Genomic DNA, 19989 nt, shown 5'->3' with positions numbered 1-19989 from the left:
CTCGGGCTAGCGTCTTCTACTATAGCCTCAGGCCGACCAAAGGCTTGTGAGTGGATTTGGTAGACAGAAACTGAAAGAAGCCTGTCGTATATATATGTGTATGTGTGTTTGTGTGTCTACCCCCAACATCGCTTGACAACCGATGCTGGTGTGTTTACGTCACCATAACTTAGCGGTTCGGCAAAAGTGACCAATAGAATAAGTACTAGGCTTACAAAGAATAAGCCCTGGGGTCGATTTGCTTGACTAAAGGCGGTGCTCCAGCATGGCCACAGTCAAAATGACTGAAACAAGTAAAAGAGTAAAGAGAGAGCTTGAATATTTCAACTCTTAGCTTGCATCCTAACACACATTAAATTTTGTTTATTTGTTTCTTTTTCTTAAAATCTCATGTCAACATCAAACTTAAGAATTTTCTTGTCACTGCTTTCATAATTTTCTGTTTTCCTAGTTTATTTGTTTCATTTCACTTTTTTGTTAATTTTTTTTCACTTTTGTATTTTTGTCTCCCCTATTTTTACTTTCTTATTTTCATCTTTCTGTTGTCTTTTGTATTTTTTACCTTTTTCTTTTGTCATTTATTTGTTTTCTTTTCTTTATTTTTCTTTCAAACTTTTTTTTTCAATGATGTACTTATCATAGGCACAGGAGTGGCTGTGTAGTAAGTAGCTTGCTTTCCAACCACATGGTTCAGGCTTCAGTCCCACTGCGTGGCACCTTGGGCAAGTGTCTTCTACTATAGCCTGGGTTCCACTAAAGCTTTGTGAGTGGATTTGGTAGACAGAAACTGAAAGAAGCCCATCATATATATATATATATATATATATATACATATATATATATATATATCTTCTCTCCTTGTTTCTTTCTGTGTTCCTTTCTGTGGAAGAGCATAGGCTCGAAACGTTAAAGACTTTTTCAATTCCTGAGCGTTATACTAATACATCTGTTTGTTTTGTACACCACCTGTCTTCGTCTTTAGTTTTTTTCGTGAATTCTCCCTATATATATATATATATGTGTGTGTGTGTCCTCTCAACATCACTTGACAACCGATGCTGGTGTGTTTACGTCCCTGTAACTTAGCGGTTCGGCAAAAGAGACCGATAGAATAAGTACTAGGCTTACAAAGAATAAGTCCTGCGGTCAATTTGCTTGACTAAAGGCAGTGCTCCAGCATGGCCGCAGTCAAAATGACTGAAACAAGTAAAAGAGTAAATAGATATCTATTCTTGATACATTTCATCAGATTTGAACATGATTAGACTAATCACTGTTGTATTTCATCTTTGGAGGACAACTTCTCTTTTCAGACAAAATGTGTGTGTTCATAACACACCCAATTCATTAAGGTAAGGAGGCTTTGAAACATCACGGTGTTTCAACCTGGTTCTGTTCCTTCAGTCAAAGCTATCCCCAGATCAGTGACTAAACAAAAATCTCAATTTTTGTTTCCAAAATGCAGTAAGCCAATCATTTGCTGAAGCTTGCTGAACCAACAATAAATTGTCACAGGCAGAAAGAACAGTAAAAGTCAAAATAATCATGTACAATGACCATTTATTGTTGGTTTGGCAGACACCTGCAAACATCAGCAAATAATTTATTTACTGATTTCTATATACAAGAGTTACAACTCTTGTTCAAATTCCTTCAGTTCATTCATCCTGATGTAGGTTTGATTGAAGAGATACAACCAGGTTGAAATACAACAATGTCTCAAAGTTGCTTTATCTCAATGAAATTAATTTTTTGTAAGCACACATTGTCTGAAAGTTGTTCTGCATAATTAGCAATTAGCATATTTACATCCGAGTTTGCCGGAATGTATTAAGAATAAATACACATGTCATTGTTTGATTTTCTCTGTTACTCATGCACGTAATTATTTCTTTCCTTCTATTCTTTCGCATTGTTTATTTTCGCTTTCATTTTTTTTTTCTCTCTATTTACCTTCCTCTATTTTTTTTTATACTTCTGTTTGCTTTCTGATCTCTTCTTCTTTTCTCTTCTTTTCTTCTCTCTTTCTCTTCCCATTCATCATATGCGTTTGGATTCCTACAATTTCAGCATTTGTTGTTTAATAAGAATAAGTGTTATTTGCAGAACCTAGTTTCTTGTGATTGTCTGCTTATAACATATCATACTCATCTCTGATAGTACCACTTCATGCTGCAAATCTCTTCTAAGACATACATATATATATATATGTATATATATATATGTATGTCTTAGAAGAGATTTGCAGCATGAAGTGGTACTATCAGAGATGAGTATATATGTATCTCTTCTAAGACATACATACATATATATATATATATATATATATATATATATATATATATATATGTGTGTGTGTGTGTGTGTGTATGTCTTAGAAGAGATTTGCAGCATGAAGTGGTACTATCAGAGATGAGTGTATATATATATATATATATAGGTAGATAGATAGATAGCTAGATAGATATACTCACACACAGAGAGACATATATGTATGTGTCTCTTCAGGTTTTTCAGTTTGTATTTGGTAACCTAAGGGCTTCAGACAAATGTCTTCTCTAATTTCGTTTCTTATCAGGTATAACTGATGCAATTTAATTTACTTGATAACGATTCCATTAAGATGAAAATTGCTCTTTTTCTTGGAGAGTATATTATTTCTTTACTCAGTAATTACATTTCTTCTAGCGAAACGAAATGACTTAACTCTTCAAATATTTTGGTAATTTACTCTTGAGTTATAAAGTGTTACTACGGTCAGTTTACATACGTTACTGATATGGCAAACCTCTTCGTTAAAATTTGAAGAGAATGAGGCACAGACATGGCTGTGTGGTAAAGGAGGTCACTTCCCAACTTGTCGTTTTGAGTTCAGTCCCATTGCAAGGTACCTTAGGCAAGTAATTCCACTGTAACACCAGATCAACAAAAGTTTTATGAGTTGGTTTGGTTGGTGGAAACTGAAAGAATACCCTCGTGTACATGTGTGTGTGTTTGTCTCTCTTGATATTGCTTGATAGTTGTAGTAATTCACTTCCAATCTTTAGGGAAAAAATGTCTGGCCATGGGAAACTGTTACATTGCTTGGAAACAGGTGAGGGCTGACAACAGAAAAAGTATCCAGCCATAGAAAATCTGCCTCAACAAATTCTGTCTGCCCATGCAAGCGTGGAAAAATTATCATCAAATCAATGATGGTGATCATCATCATCATCATCATCATCATTTAACGTCCGCTTTCCATGCTAGCATGGGTTGGACGGTTCAACCGGGGTCTGGGGAGCCCGAAGGCTGCACCAGGCCAGTCAGATCTGGCAGTGTTTCTACAGCTGGATGCCCTTCCTAACGCCAACCACTCCGAGAGTGTAGTGGGTGTTTATGTGCCACCGACACAGGTGCCAGACGAGGCTGGCGAACGGCCACACTCGGATGGTGTTTTTTTTTTGTTTTTTTTGTGCCACCGACACATGGTGATGATGAATGATATTTTGCTTGTCACTTCTGAACTACATGACTTTGGTTTCAATCCCACTGCATGGCATATTGGGCAAGTGTCTACTACTATAGCTCTGAATTGACAAAAGTTTCGTGCATGAATTTGGATTATGGAAACTGAAAGAATCCTAGCATATCATCATCATCATTGTATAATGTCCACTTACCATGCTGGCATGGGTTGGATGATTTGGCATGGAGCTGGTTAGCAAGGAGCTGTCTGTTGAGGCATGGTTTGTATGGCTGGTTACCCTTCCTAATGCCAAATGCTCAACAGCATGTACTGGGTGCTTTTTACATACCAGTGGTGTGGATGTATTTATGCAGCACCAGCATGGGCCCATTAACATAGCACTGGCATGGGTACTTTTTTAGTGGTACCAGTACCTGAAAGGACAAGCGATTTTACTTAGCTTGGCATGTTTTATCAAGTACAACAAATTGCCATATCTCCCGATCCTTTGTCATTTTCTCAGTGAGGCCCAACATCCAAAGATCCTTTCTCACCACTTCATCCCACGTCTTCCTGGGTCTACCCCTTCCACAGGTACCCTCCGTAATTAGAGCTCAGCGGCTGTACTCAGCCATACACATGACCAAACCATTGCAGTCTTCTCTCTTGCACACAACATCCGATGCCTCTTATACCCAGTTTTCTTCTTAAATCATTTATACTCTGTTGTGCATGCACATTGACATTACCCATCCAGTGGAGCATGCTAGCTTCATTTCTTTCAAGCCTTCACAAGCCCTCTGTACTCAAAGTCCACGTTTTACTGCCATTTAACATATCTGTATGTATATAGGAATCATACAATCTACCTTTCACTCTGAGAAGCCCTTAGTTACCAACAATGGTAGAAGCTCTCTGAACTTTGCCCAGTCCATTCTTATCCTAGTAACTACACTTTCAGAACTCTCTCCACCCCATTGCTAATTTGGGAGACTAAGCATATATATATATATAAACAACTTATAAACAAGGGCAAAAGAAAATCATTTCCATGCCAATGTGCTAATAACAGACTTTTAGATTGTCAATTTCCACATATTATATACTCACTACAGAAATACGTTGTACTGAAATCGGGAAGCTAGTCAATAGAATTTTTTTAAAAAGTTTGTTATTTCTATATTGAATCAATTTCAGAATTAATCTCATAGATTTTTTCCTCTTCTGTAGAAAATACGAAAAGAAATAAATGAGATACTTATATGCGCCCATGGAAAAAAAGCCGAAGCAAAAGTCATGAGTATATATAAGTACCCCAGTTATATCTAAATATAAAATCCGTTGGCTAGCCTCAGTACATGTGTGAACTGTTCTCCACCATGGCATGGAAAGAATTTTCTTTTGCCCTTGTTTATAAGTTGTTTATAATTTTAACCTTTAAATGTATTTTAATATGCTGCCACCTTTTTGATGAAATTTTTTCTGTAAAAAACTTCATCCTATATTAGTAGTAGTATATATATATATATATACAGAGGAGTATATATATATATATATATATCATTATCATCATCATTTAGCATCCGCTTTCCATGCTAGCATGGGTTGGACGGTTCAACTGGGGTCTGGGAGGCCAGAAGGCTGCACCAGGCCCAGTCTGATCTGGCAATGTTTCTATGGCTGGATGCCCTTCCTAACGCCAACCACGGTCGGATGGTGCTTTTTACGTGCCACCGACACAGGGGCCAGGTGTGGCTGGCAGCGGCCACAATAGGATGGTGCTTTTTACGTGCCAATGGCACGGGGACCAGGTGAGGCTGGCAACAGCCACGTTTGGATGGTTCGCTTATGTGCCACCGGCACTGGTATCACAGCTACAATTTCCATTGATGTTGATCGATTTCAATTTTGATTCTGATTCTCACTTGTCTCAACAGGTCTTCACAAGTAGAGTTTTGTGTCCCAAGAAGGAAAGGTATGCATAAGTGGACTGGCTACATCCCAGGTAGAGGCCATGGGTTATGGTCTCATTTGTCCTGCCGGGTCTTCTCACGCACAGCATACTTCCATAGGTCTTAGTCTCTAGTCATTTCCTTAGTGAGACCTAAAGTTCGAAGGTCGTGCTTCACCAACTCGTCCCAGGTTTTTCTGGGTCTACCTCTTCCACAGGTTCCCTCAACCACTAGAGTGTGGAACTTTTTCACACAACTATCTTCATCCATTTTCGTCACATGACCATACCAGCACAAACGTCTCTCTTGCACACCACAACTGATGCTTCTTAGGTCCAACTTTTCTCTCAAGGTACTTACACTCTGTCGAGTACGAACACTGACATTACACATCCAACGGAGAATACTGGCTTCATTTCTTGCAAGCTTACGCATATCCTCAGCAGTCACGGCCCATGTTTCACTACCATGTAGCATGGCCGTTCGTACACATGCATCATACAGTCTGCCTTTTACTCTGAGCGAGAGGCCTTTTGTCACCAGCAGAGGTAAGAGTTCTCTGAACTTTGCCCAGGCTATTCTTACTCTAGCAGTTACACTTTCAGCACACCCACCCCCGCTACTGACTTGGTCACCTAGGTAACGGAAGCTATCAACTATTTCTAGCTTTTCTCCCTGGAATGTGGTGGAAGTTGGTCTCTGCACATTTTCAGTGTTTATTGCTCCTGAGCATCTGCCACATACAAAAACTATTTTCCTAGTTAGCCTTCCTTTGATATTGCTGCACCACTTATGTGTCCATAGCTTACCCTTGGTGCATCTTATAGAGTTTCTACCTACGCCTTTTCTACAGATGGAGCAGGGCCATCTACCTGAAGGCGTTTGTGATTTGTCTACCTTCCTACTTATTAGGACTTTGGTTTTGGCTAGGTTGACTCTAAGGCCCTTCGATTCTAATCCTTGCTTCCACACCTGAAACTTCTCCTCCAGTTCTGATAGTGACTCAGCAATTAGAGCAAGGTCATCAGCATAGAGGAGCTCCCGGGAGCATCCTGTCTTGAATTCCTCCGTTATTGTCTGGAGGGCTATGATAAATAGGAGGGGGCTGAGGACTGAACCTTGGTGGACTCCAACCTCTACCCGGAATTCTTCACTGTACTCATTGCCAACCCTCACCTTACTAGCAGCGTCCCTGTACATGGCTTGCACAGCTCTCACTAGCCATTCATCTATCCCTAGTTTCCTCATTGACCACCAGATAAGGGATCGGAGGACCCTGTCGAAGGCTTTCTCCATGTCAACAAAAGCCAGGTACAGGGGCTTATCTTTGGCTAGGTATTTCTCCTGCAGCTGTCTTACCAGGAATATTGCATCAGTAGCACTTTTCCCTGGCACGAACCCAAACTGCATCTCATCTAAACTAACTCTCTCTCTAATTAGTTGGGCTATGACCCTCTCTGTAACATTCATTACCTGATCCAACAGCTTGATACCCCTGTAATTATTTGTATCTAGGGCGTCACCTTTACCTTTGTTGCAGTTGACTAGTATGCTGCTACACCAGTCATTGGGAATGACTCCTTCGTGTATCACCTGGCTAACTATACGGGTGACTAGGTTATAGCCAACACTACCAGATATTTTGAGCATCTCTGCAGTAATTCCTGATGGGCCTGGGGCTTTCCCTGTCTTCATGCTTCTAATTGCCTTAACTACCAAGGAACTGTCAACTCGGATAGCTGGTCCCTCTGTTGGGTTGACAATCGGCAGACTCTCTTTATCCCGTTCATTTTCTTTATTCAGCAACCTTTCATAGTGGCGTCTCCAAACCTCTCTCTTTGCATCCTCATTTAGCGCAAGTGAACCATCATCCATGCGAACACATTTCTCTCCTACCACATCATGATTCTCTCTCACACACTGTCTTGCAACACAAAATACCTCAAGTCTTTCATCCTCACGGCGCAGAACATTGGCAAATTTTTTCTTATCTACTTCCCTGCTACCACCGTTCTTCCAGTCTTTCCAAGCTTGTTTCTTTTGTCTAATAACCCTGTCAACAATATTGTTCCACCACCACGTTATTTTGGGTCTTGAGGGGACTTTGCACCAACCACAGATCTGGTCAGTGGCTCTCAGCAGGTTGTCCCTTAGAGACCTCCAGTTGTCTTCTACCCCATGTGAAGCTATATCCCCTTCTATTTCATCAAAGGCTTCAAGTAAAATGTCTCTAAAGCTCTGTCCATTCGCAGGATCTTTAAGTTTCCAGACCCTTCTTCTCCATCTTGGTCGTCTTCTGGTCATCCTCTTAGTCCTGATCCTAAAGTCACTAACTACCAGTCTATGTTGTGGGGTACATTCTTCGCCTGGGAAGGTTTTGGCATTTATAAGCAGCCATCTTTCCCTTTTTCTGGCAAGGATGTCGGCCCGATTGGTAGGTGACTAAGTGGCTGGTAGGTTTCCTGAAGTTAGTGTTGCAAACCATAAGACTATTCGCATCGCCGAACTCCAGCAGCCTGGTTCCCTCCTCGTTGCGAGAACTATAACCGTAGACTCCATGTACGCCATGGAAGCCCCCCAGCATGTAGTCCAACATGCCCATTGAAGTCACCAGCCACAAAGAGAAGGTCCCTGTCGTTCGTCAATGAGGTAGTCTGCAGTAGGGTGTCATAGAATCGGTCTTTCTGTCCATCGGGCAGTCTTGGCTGAGGGGCATAGGCCGATATAATGGTTGCTAATCCATGATGAAGCACTAATCTAATCTTAAGTATTCTGTCGCATACTCTGACTACTTCAATGATCTTATCTACCCATTTTTCAGCGATAAGTATACCCACGCCCCCGACCCCGTCAGTGTTCCCAGCCCAGAAAATCTTGTACCTGTGTTCTTTGCCTGTGAGGAACCTAGCAGAACCTCCTCTCCACCTCACTTCTTGAATGCAGCACATATCAACATACCTCCGTTCAAGCAACTCAACAATCTCGCCAGACCTACCTTTCAGTGTGTCAACATTGAGAGTGCCAACATTGAGATATTCAACATCACTAGAATGTTCCTCGTGCCATTCAATAACAACTTTAGCTGTGTAAATTGGTGCATTATCATCCTGAAAGATTGTGTTTCACTCAGTAAACAGTTCTGCAACCATAGGATGAATTTGATCCTATAAAATGCTTGAATAGTCTTGACAATTAATTCTACCTTGAAGGACAACCATTGGGCTGGTTGATTTCCTAGATATAGCCCCACCTTTCCCAGATCATCACAGATCCTCCTCCATGTTTAACAGTTGGAAGAGGGCAGTTTTGGTCAATGGATGTCGCAAAAAAATTATGAGCACACTTTTGATTGAGCTGTGGGTCTGTCGTGTCCCTGTGCCACTTGAAACATTGTATCTAACCCACTGCCACGTTGCTGTTAGCTTGCCAAAGCATGCTCAATGTTTCTATAGCAGACTTCCCAAGTTTAACGTAAAATTTCATATTGGCTCTTTGTTCCAATTTCATGTTCTATGACAAAATCACAGACTACAGCACACATGAGATCACAAATTTCACAACTTACGAAGTAAACATAACGATGTTCCCTCAGCACACTGCCTTATGAAGGTCATTGCTAGCTCTCACTGCACAGGCAATCGTATGCTGCCATCTGTTGGCACACTACAGAAGTAGTCCGGCAACGAGGAGGGAACCAGGTTGCTGGAGTTCTACGATGCGAATAGTCTTATGGTTTGCAACACTAACTTCAGGAAACCTACCAGCCACTTAGTCACCTACCAATCGGGCCGACATACTAGTCAAATCTCACTACATCCTTGCCAGAAAAAGGGAAAGATGGCTGCTTATAAATGCCAAAACCTTCCCAGGTGAAGAATGTACCCCACAACATAGACTGGTAGTTAGTGTATTCCCTTCACCAGCTGTGCAGTCAGATATCACTTTGGTTTTGACACCCGGCAGTACCATTAAATTTGGAAGTGTCCACAGCATTAAAAATATAAACACTACCTGTAAATCTACCAGCTTATGTAACAACATAGGAGTGGCTGTGTGGTAAGTAGCTTGCATACCAACCACATGGTTTCGGGTTCAGTCCCACTGTGTGACACCTTGGGCAAGTGTCTTCTACTATAGTCTCGGGCCGACCAAAGTCTTGTGAGTGGATTTGGTAGACAGAAACTGGAAGAAGCCCATCGTATATATATATATAATATATATATATATATATATATGTATGTGTGTTTATGTTTGTGTTTATCTCCCCAACATCACTTGACAACTGATGGTGGTGTGTTTACGTCCCCATAACTTAGCAGTTTGGCAAAAGAGACCAATAGAATAAGTACTAGGCTTACAAAGAATAAGTCCTGGGGTTGATTTGCTCGACTAAAGGCGGTGCTCCAGCATGGCCACAGTCAAATGGCTGAAACAAGTAAAAGAGTAAATATTGATAACATTTAGCTACAAAATAGTATTCATAACAAAGAACTAATTCCAAAAAAGTCATTAAGATAGTACAACAAACATAGATAACTAAATACTTTGTTGTTTAATCAACATCACATCATGAACATGATACACACCCAAAAACAAGCCTAATAATGAGTAGTGAAACAGTACATCGTGTAAACAATGTCCTCAAACTATACACAAGGAAAATGATAAACTTAGATCAATATCTTTGAAAGAAGTTCAATACTATAGAATATACTAACCAAAATAAACTGCTTATTAAAAGTAAAACAATAAAAAAAATAAGAGAAAAAGACTTTAATTAAATTTCAAAAAATTATTTACGTATAAATTTATATGCATCTATAATTAAAACCAATAATTAATAACACTTAGCTACAAAGAGACTAAATAATTCATTATAAATAAACGGCTAATGAGCTTGTTACGTGGGAACAAATCAAATTACTCTTAATTATAGTATAAATAAATATATATGTAGTTTAAATCAACATATACACTTAGAAACTATAAACATTGAATACTGGCTCAGTGGTTAGAGTAGTGGTTCCCAAACCGTGTGCCATGGTGCACTGGTGCACTGCAAGATGTTGCTAGGTGTGCCTCGAAAAAATAAGATTATATTTCAAAATATGAAAAATATAAACCGAAATTCACTAGTAAGTTGAAATATAAATGCCAAAGTGGCAAAAAACTAAATACTAAGTTCTCAAGAATGAGAGGCGGTTGTGTCATTCAATTTATGTAGGCTAATTATGGTATGACAGTGTTATTCAATTTTGAATCTGAAATTTCATAAGGATAAGAACTAAATTAGCATCAATCTATCCTCGAAATTGACATCTTATGGATATTCAGTGCATGACTATGTTTCATTTTATTTCAGTCATTGCCTCAGCAGTTTTCATTTCAATAATAAATGTGAAAAATAAACTATTGAACTAAAATATACAATGCTGAACTAAATCTTTTAATACATCCTCACGTCTTGTGGCTGTATTGCAGTTTTTTTTTATCCATGTAGTGGCAAGAATATTCATCTTTTCAATTAATTTTGAAAGACTTCTCAAACAAGTTCAATAATGTGAAATGCTGCAACTTTTCACAGCTCACTGGTCACTTGTCTCAGTCTCAGTTTGACTCTGCTGGTAATCTGTGCTATTTGTCTGAGACAATTCATATTAACAGACTAAATTATCCATAAAATGGATAAGTTTATTAAGAGAAAAAATAACTGTGATGATTATGAATCTGAAAGTGAAGGTTTGTCAAAAACAATTAAGCGTAGTGATAACAATGTGAAAGCTCGACCAAATCATAAATATTGTAATAGCTGTTTAAAGTTTGGGTTTTATTGGACTGGCAACAAGGATCAACCTCTTCTGCTGTGTGTTGTTTATGTTGAAAAGATGTCTAACAAAGACATGTTGCCTGGCAAGTTGAAAAGACATTTTACAACTAAACACTCACATCTTCAATGTAAAGATTTGAATTATTTCCAAAGACTGCTAGAACAGCAATCTAGACAAAGAAACTATTTTGAAAAAAAGGATGAATGCTTCTGAAAAGGTTCATGTTGCATCTATTGAGATAGCTGAAATGATTGCACTACAAACGAAATTGCTTGTACAACTTCAAAATCCTAATGTCATGCATACTCATTACTTCCTACGTAGGGAGGTACTAGTTTGAAAAACAATACCAGTTGAGTTAAAGTAAGTATTAAACGATGTTGTTGAAATGGTTAATCATATTCAAAGTAGGCCATTGAGGTATTATTTAGCCAAGTCAATTATCTAATCCGCTTGTAGAAAGATGGTTAAAACCATGTTAGGTGATGAAGCCGAGCAAGAAATAAGTAAGATTCCGCTCTCAAATAATGCAATCCGTAGGTGAATTATGGATTTATCTGCTGATACAGAGGAAAATGTACAGAACAAACTTCAGAACTCAGATTTTGCTCTACAGGTTGATGAATCAACTGACATTAGCAATAAAACACAATTACTTGCATTTATTCACTTTAAGAAATGCCACTCACTACAAGACATCAAGATATTTTTGACATTTTATCTGCTGACCTCAAAAAATGGAATTTATCCTGGAATTCAGGTGTCAGAATATGTACCTATGGGGCACCATCTATGATAAGCTCTATTAAAGGTTTTGTATTGCCCGTACAACATCAAAATCCTAATATACATACTGATTGCTTCCTACATAAGGAGGTACTAGTTTCAAAAACAATACCATTTGAGTTAAAGCAAGTATTAAACCATGTTGTTGAAATGGTTAAGTATATTCAAAGTAGGCCATTGAGGTGTTGTTTATTTGAAGAAATTTGTGTTGATATGGATTCCCAGCACAAGCGCTTACTTTTACTCACAAAAGTCAAATGGCTCTCAAAAGGTAAGGTGCTACATCGCATACATGAACTCCAGAAGGAATTGCATGCATTTTTTGAAGAAGAAAAACATGAACGCTTCTTAGAATATTTACAATGTGAATTTGGGGTTTCCAAGTTGGCATGTTTAACATAGATATTTGCACAATTAAATAGCACCGACACAGGTATGCAAGGTAGAGATGAAAACATTCTCACTTCGGTAGATAAGCTGGTTTCATTTAAGAAGAAAGTTGTAATTTGGTAAAATAGAGTTGAAGGTGGTAACTTCAAAATGTTTCCCTTAATACATAAAAGCTGCATTAGAAAAATTATTCCTATTGTATTTGAACATTTGACAAATCTGGAAGGAAAGAAAAATAAACTTTTATTTTCCATCATTGAACACAGAAGAGTATGATTGGGTTTAAAATCCCTTCATAAAAATTCCATCTAATATTGATCTGAAAATATGTGAAGAGGAATTGACATCTATATCCAGTGATTGCGGACTTAAAATCAAGTATACTGAGTTACCTATTGATACATTTTGGATTGCTATTATAGGAGAATACCCCCTCAGTAGTAAAAAAAAAAAGCTTAAAATGCATTTTTCCACATCGTATTTATGTGACTTGAGATTTTCAATCCTCAATAACATCAAATCCAAAAGGAGAGAGAGGCTCCATTGTATCGAAGAAAAAATGAGGGTTTGTCTTTCCCAAATATGTCCCAATATTGAAAATGTTTCCAAAAAACATCAAGCACATGTTTCTCATTGACAACTTTGCTTCCAATATTGAATAAAGAGTAAGTACATGCAATTTTTCTGTACTTTTAATTATCTATATCTTACTTCATAGTTTATTGCTATGCTAATATGTATAAAATCCCTTTTGAATAAATTTGAGAATATATGTACAAAGTGCACCAAATTATTTTGACTTCCTGTAAGGTGCGCCATGAAGGAAAGAAGTTTGGGAACCACTGGGTTAGTGTCAGGCTCACAATCATGAGGTAGTGAGTTTGATTTCCAGACTGGACTGCATCTTGTGTTCTTGAGCATGACACTTTATTTCATGTTTCTCCAGCTGTAGAAATGAGTTGCGACATCATTGGTGCCAAGCTGTATTGGCCTTTCCCTTGGATAACATTGGTATCATGGATCTTCCATAAACAACCTTGCCTGGACTTGTGCCTTGGGGGGTACTTTCTAGGTGCACTCTCACTGTCGTTCATCACTGAAGGGAGTCTTTACCCTTTACTACTAAAACGAAAATGCTATCAAAATAATGCTCCCTACACTCCCCAAACATAAAAGATCAATATCTGTTAACTGGCAGAAATCATCCTAACTATCCAATGAAAAGAAGTGACATTGAACTCTATAGTGAATGACAGCTAATCAGTGAAAATGACATTGTACAGAACATTGAATGGCAACCAGCCCCCAGAACTTCTAAACAGTGATTTAACCTAGACTAGGTAAAAAAAAACTAGCAGTTTTTACAATTCCAGGCTTAACTATAAGCTCAAGATCATTTGATACTTTCTGAAAACCATCACACTGTGTTAATCTAAACAACGGTTAAAACATTTAATCAGCCTTTTATTACTATAACCTTGTTTTTCCATGTGCACCTTTAACATATTAACCTTATCCAAACACATTTCAACTTTATTTATAATTTTGCCATATCTAATGGCTTAACTGGACAACACGTTATAACCCATCCAAAGAAGAATTCAGCTAACTGTACAAGGCAATGATGTAATGTCGAAATTATAACTATCAGTCTTATTATAAATACTCGTCTCAACCTTTCCATCTACACTAATTAATTTCACACCCAAATGGTTAGCCTCTTTTACAGCTTAACCATTTCTATTTGCCTTGAGATCCACTGGATATATATTTCCCAGCAAATATTCGAAATAGATGCAGGCATAGTTGCTTTCGAACCACATGGGTCCCAGTTCAGTCCTGCTGTATGTCATCTTGGGCAAGTGTCTTCTACAATAGCCTCAGGCTGACCAAAGCCTTGTGAGTGGATTTGGTAGTCAAAAACTGAAAAATGCCCATTATATGTATACATACATATGTGTGTTTGTGTGTATATGTGTGTTTAAGTCCCCATTACCTAGTGGTTCGGTTAAAGAGACTGATAGAATAAGCCATGGAAGAAGAGGAATATTACTTTATATGGAAACAGGTGAATGTTGGTGACAGGAATGGCATCTAGCCATTGGAAATCTGCCTGAATGAGTTTTATCTGACCCATGCAAGCAAGTTGATTTACCCAGAAAGATTCTCTTATCTGTTGTCATTGAATGGTTTACTATAATCATGGTCAATTTATTTTAATTCAGGAGATGCACACAGAACAGCAAGTATGTTGTTTAATAATGCACTTCCATCCTTAATGTGTTCTGGCAGATTCAAACATGAATGTGTGATCCCTGTTGTTTATTTTAACATTGGAGAACATCTCTTCCTTTTAGACAATGAGTGTTCATAACACACAATTCATTGATGCAAGGGGAGTTTGAGACATTGTTGTGTTTCAGCTTTGTTATGTGCCTCCTCAGTTAAAGCTCTTCAGACTGGGAAATCTGACAAGAGTACTGGCTCTTGTTTTATAGAAAGCAGTAAACAAATTATTTGCTGATGCATGCTCATCTCTACCAAACCGATAATAAATTCATGAGGTTCATGCAGAAGAGTGAGAATTCAAACAATAATGTATCTATTCATTTTCAATGAGTTTGGGCTGATTTGAACATGAGTGTGCTGGTCACAAGGAAGATGTTTTGTAATGATGAAATACAACAGTGTAGCACTTGTGCTGGTGGCATGTGAAAAAAAAACATTCGAACGAGGTCGTTACCAATACCTATTTCTTTATTACCCACAAGGGGCTAAACACAGAGGGGACAGACATAGGTATTAAGTCGATTACATCGACCCCAGTGTGCAACTGGTACTTAATTTATTGACCCCGAAAGGATGAAAGGCAAAATCAACCTCGGCGGAATTTGAACTCAGAACGTAACAGCAGACGAAATACCGCTAAGCATTTCGCCTGGCGTGCTAACGTTTCTGCCAGCTCGCCACCTATTGGTCATTACCAATACCGCTGGACTGGCTCCTGTGCAGGTGGCACATAAAAAGCACCATTTGGATGTGGCTGTTGCCAGTACTGCCTGACTGGCCATCATGCTGGTGGCACGTAAAAGCACCCATTACACTCTCAGAGTGGTTGGCGTTAGGGAGGGCATCCAGCTGTAGAAACTCTGCCAGATCAATTTGGAGTCTGGTGCAGTCATCTGGTTCGCCAGACCTCAGTCAAATCGTCCAACCCATGCTAGCATGGAAAGCGTACGTTAAACGATGATGATGATGATGATCAGCATATTTATGTGTGAATCTCTTAAAATATACAAAGAATGAGTAGATATGTTAGTGTAGTTCATTTTGTTATTTTGTTTTTGAAATTTTATTTAAAAATATTCACACATAAACAATTATTTATATTTAATATCAACTTCTCTAACTTCACCCAGTTATCTCTGCTACTTGGTCTCCTTTGAGCCAACAGGAAAACCTCTACATGGTCACTGCAGCTGGCTAGAAATAGCAAGCATATTCCCTCAACATATCCTACTGCCTTAAATAAAGGCTACATTGGATCATGTTCTAGCCAAAGCTAGAATGACTTTGATCATGGGTCTGCTAAATCAGGACTTAGAATGTGGGCATGCACCCTTCTTTGTCCTTCTACCTCTTTTTATAATGAAAAAAAAAATGTGTGTGGCTGTCTAAACACATGTAACATACAAATAATAAATGTTAATGTTAACATATATTAATATACTCTTACCTCTTGCAACATACATTCTCTTTCAGAGAGCATATAGGTTTTATCCAGCCCTCTAATGAAAACATAGATTCACTTTCTCAATCTTTCTCTACTTCTCACTTACTTTTCCCTTCTGTCTCTATCTCTCTATCCTTCTATCTATATCACTATCTATCTATCTGTACATATTTCATTCTCTCTCTCTCTTTCATTCAGTCAGTGCCTAAAGTAACACATACATCCAAACATGTAATCAACAGTACCAGCATATGTATAATTCTCTGTCTTTTTATTGATCAAGCCATGTGCTACCTTTCCTGTAATCATTCCAAAACTAATTAGCATTATGGGAAACTTTGGTAAGCTCCATCACGAGAATACATCTATTGCATAATCAATACCAATCATTTCATAACAGCATGTTTAAGCACTTCTCCAGAAGGGTGTTTTTTAAACAGGCTAATGGGTTTTATATGTATGTGTGTGTATACATATATATATATATATATATATTGCCATAGCAACAGCACTCACCAGTCACTTGTAAGATATATGAAAGATGCAATTTGCACAATTTTCACAGTGAACAACCAGTGGAGTGTTGAATTTCAGAGCAAAGCCTACTTTCACCGCAGTTAACAATCTGTAGACCAAAGGACTACTGCTGTCACATCTACTATTGGTACCATCAAGGCTTTTGCTATCATCATTGCTATCACCACCTCATTCATTACTACTACCACCATTATTATTACCACTACCACCACTATCATTATCACCACCATCATCAGAACACCATCCTAATGACAAAGTTGTTTTATTAAACTCCTCCAAACTCTTGCCATTCAATTGAATTGGAATATATTCAGCATTTCAATAGAAGTCAGTATCACTATAGACTACCTTCAAAAGAACATGCAAAAACACACTTTTTTGCAAGGTCATTTTCATGTCAAAATACATTTTTTTTCATGAAAAATTATATATCATTTGAAAGTTCTGAATGTGAACTTCCTTCTCATATAGTTTTGATCAAAATTTGATATATATCATACCAGGGTCCCTTAAACACCCTGTTATTTCCACCCTTTCACAAAGTTTTTCCTATTTTATTTTATTATTTTTTGACTGCTGAATGGTAGCTCTAGTTCTAGTTCAAAGTACTGGAGCACTATAATTCGCTTTGTGTTCAAAATCATCCAGTCATTGAAGAGGACTATTTTTGCTTAATTTGATATAAAAATCAATAGGAGTAGGTCAGATAATCATTATGAAATATAAAAGAACGGTAAGTTTATCATTGTGGAGGCATGTGGCTTAGTGGTTAAGGTGTCAGTATCATGATCATAAGATTGTGGTTTCGATTCCTGGACCAGGCGAACACGTTGTGTTCTTGAGCAAAACACTTCATTTAACATTGCTCCAGTCCACTCAGCTGGCCAAAATGAGTAACACTGCGATGGACTGGCGTCCCATCCAGCTAGGGAACACATACGCCATTGAAACTGATAAACCGGGCCCATGAGCCTGGCTAGGCTTTAAAAGGGCACACTTTGTGGAGGCGCAATGGCGCAGTTTTGATTCCCAGACCGGGCGTTGTGTGTGTTTATTGAGCGAAAACACCTCAAGCTCCACGAGGCTCCAGCAACCCCTGTTGTACTCTTTCACCCCAACTTTCTCTCACTCTCTCTTCCTGTTTCTTGAGTAATGCTGCAATGGACTGGCATCCCGTCCAGCTGGCGGGGAACACATACGCTACGGAAACTGGGCCCATGAGCCTGGCTAGGCTTGAAAAGGGTGCATAAATAGAAATAAGTTTATCGTTAGTGTTCATTCAAAAAAGAACATATTTTCTTCAAGATTTTTATATCATAAGAAAGAAAAATTTCTCATGAATTTAATTCAGTCATTGCTGAATCTGACCATGATATAGCAAAAAAGCACAAAGTCAATGGTACTACCACAGCAGCTCATATAGGTTTAACACATACTGATGCTACTTGTCAAACTGGTGTATTTCTGCATGATGAGAGGTCAAATGGAACATGAATCCAAAGTTTCAAATATCAAATTTGAGCCAGAATTTCTAGAAATGGACAAACTAATTACTAAGTAAACATATACTTCTATGGAAAAAAAACCTTGCTAAATTGAGCTACATAAGTCTTCTAGAGCCCAAAATTAGCATGGATTCATCACATTGAAGATGTTGTTTATTCCCTCTCACTGCTTTAATGTGTGGAGAGTGATGTCCAAATATTACCTAGTAGGTATTTTGGTATATGTAAATTTCATTTTTCTTTGAGAAAGATTGGTCAAATTTCACCAATAAAAATTATATTGTGCAGTGAATATTATTTTGTAGGCTATTAAAGTTCATTATTATATTTTGTTTTCTTTCTTTTTACCAATTTTGAATAGTCAGATAATTTGTGGTAATGTTTACCTGTCCATAAGTAGTGCTGATTCATTTTATTTCATTTTCAAGAACCTGAAAAGAAATAAGCAACTGCTATATCATGGAGACTGTTAATTTGCACAATTTGAAGATGATTATCACCTTGGTTTCAAAACCATTACATCACAAATATGGCTAATTATTCATTTAGGCTGATTAGGCAAAACTTTGACCAATTTGCTGATCATTCAAATTGTCACATCTCTTAAAATATTCATCCAGATTTCACAAATGTGGTATCAAAATATTCCTTTTGGGATGCTCACCAAAAACAAAAAAAACAAAAAAAATACAGTAGACATTACTTTTAAATATTTTCAAAATTCATAGTGATACCTAATAGAAATATAGTCATCATCGTCATCATCATTGTTTTAATGTCTACTTTTCTATGCTCTTTTGAGTCAGATGCTCTTCCTGTTGCCAACTTTCACCTGTTTTCAAGCAAAGTACTATTTCTTCATAGCTAGATATGGTTTCATGGAAAAACAACTGACATTGTTACTATGACAGTAACACTCATTTACAACTATCAAAAGATATCAAGACTTAGAGGCATAAACACACACATATGCAAATGTGTGTTGTATATATATATATATACATATGTGTGTGTGTTTAATTTGTTTTAGGCAAATGCCTCTGAATGAGTTCATAAAAGCTCCTATGATATAAATAATATTCAATAATATTATTGTGAAAATGTCCTCACAAATGAACATCAGGAATGCAGAAATGTATGTCACAATACATTAATAAAGTCTAAAAACAAGCACCCATTACTTCATATCCATACTTCCAGTATAGTAATCAGTGAAGGTTTTGCACTACCTTGTTGTCTGCGTATGTACTCTTTCTGTGCACAGCTTTCACAAGCACTAACAATGTGAGTCATGCTTTTGATCTTCTTCCCACACATTCTGCAGAGGTTCGTAGCACTTCATCATCATCATCGTTTAACGTCCGTTTTCCGCGCTAGCACGGGTTGGACGGTTCAACCGGGGTCTGGGGAGCCAGGGGCTGCCCCAGGCTCCAGTCTGATCTGGCAGTGTTTCTACAGCTGGATGCCCTTCCTAACGCCAACCACTCCGCGAGTGTAGTGGGTGCTTTTTACGTGCCGCCTACAAAGGTGCCAGAGGGGTCTGGCATCGGCCACGATCGGTTGGTGCTTTTTTATGTGCCACCGGCACAGAAGCCAGTCAAGGCGGTGCTGGCATCGGCCACATTCGGATGGTGCTTTTTATGTGCCACCGGCACAGAAGCCATTCAAGGCAGGGTTGGCATCGGTCACGTTCGGATGATGCTTTTTATGTGCCACCGGCACAGGTATCACAACTACTGTTTCCATTGATATTTGGTTCGATGTTCATGTACATGCACTTGACTCAACAGGTCTCCTCAAGCACAGCGAG

The 19989-nt window shown here is 38.2% G+C and overlaps 1 protein-coding gene across 1 annotated transcript in view; it reads left to right on the top strand.

Annotated features, from left to right (window-relative positions):
• Nucleotides 1-19989, top strand: part of LOC115210881 (focadhesin) — a 321641-nt gene that overhangs the window by 36527 nt on the left and 265125 nt on the right. The gene's annotated exons all lie outside the window — the stretch shown is intronic.

This window comes from Octopus sinensis, linkage group LG4 (genome assembly GCF_006345805.1).
Source record: "Octopus sinensis linkage group LG4, ASM634580v1, whole genome shotgun sequence".
NCBI classification, from domain to species: Eukaryota; Metazoa; Mollusca; class Cephalopoda; order Octopoda; family Octopodidae; genus Octopus; species Octopus sinensis.
The sequence above is the reverse complement of the archived record's forward strand: the minus strand, read 5'-3'. Positions and strand labels throughout refer to the sequence as shown.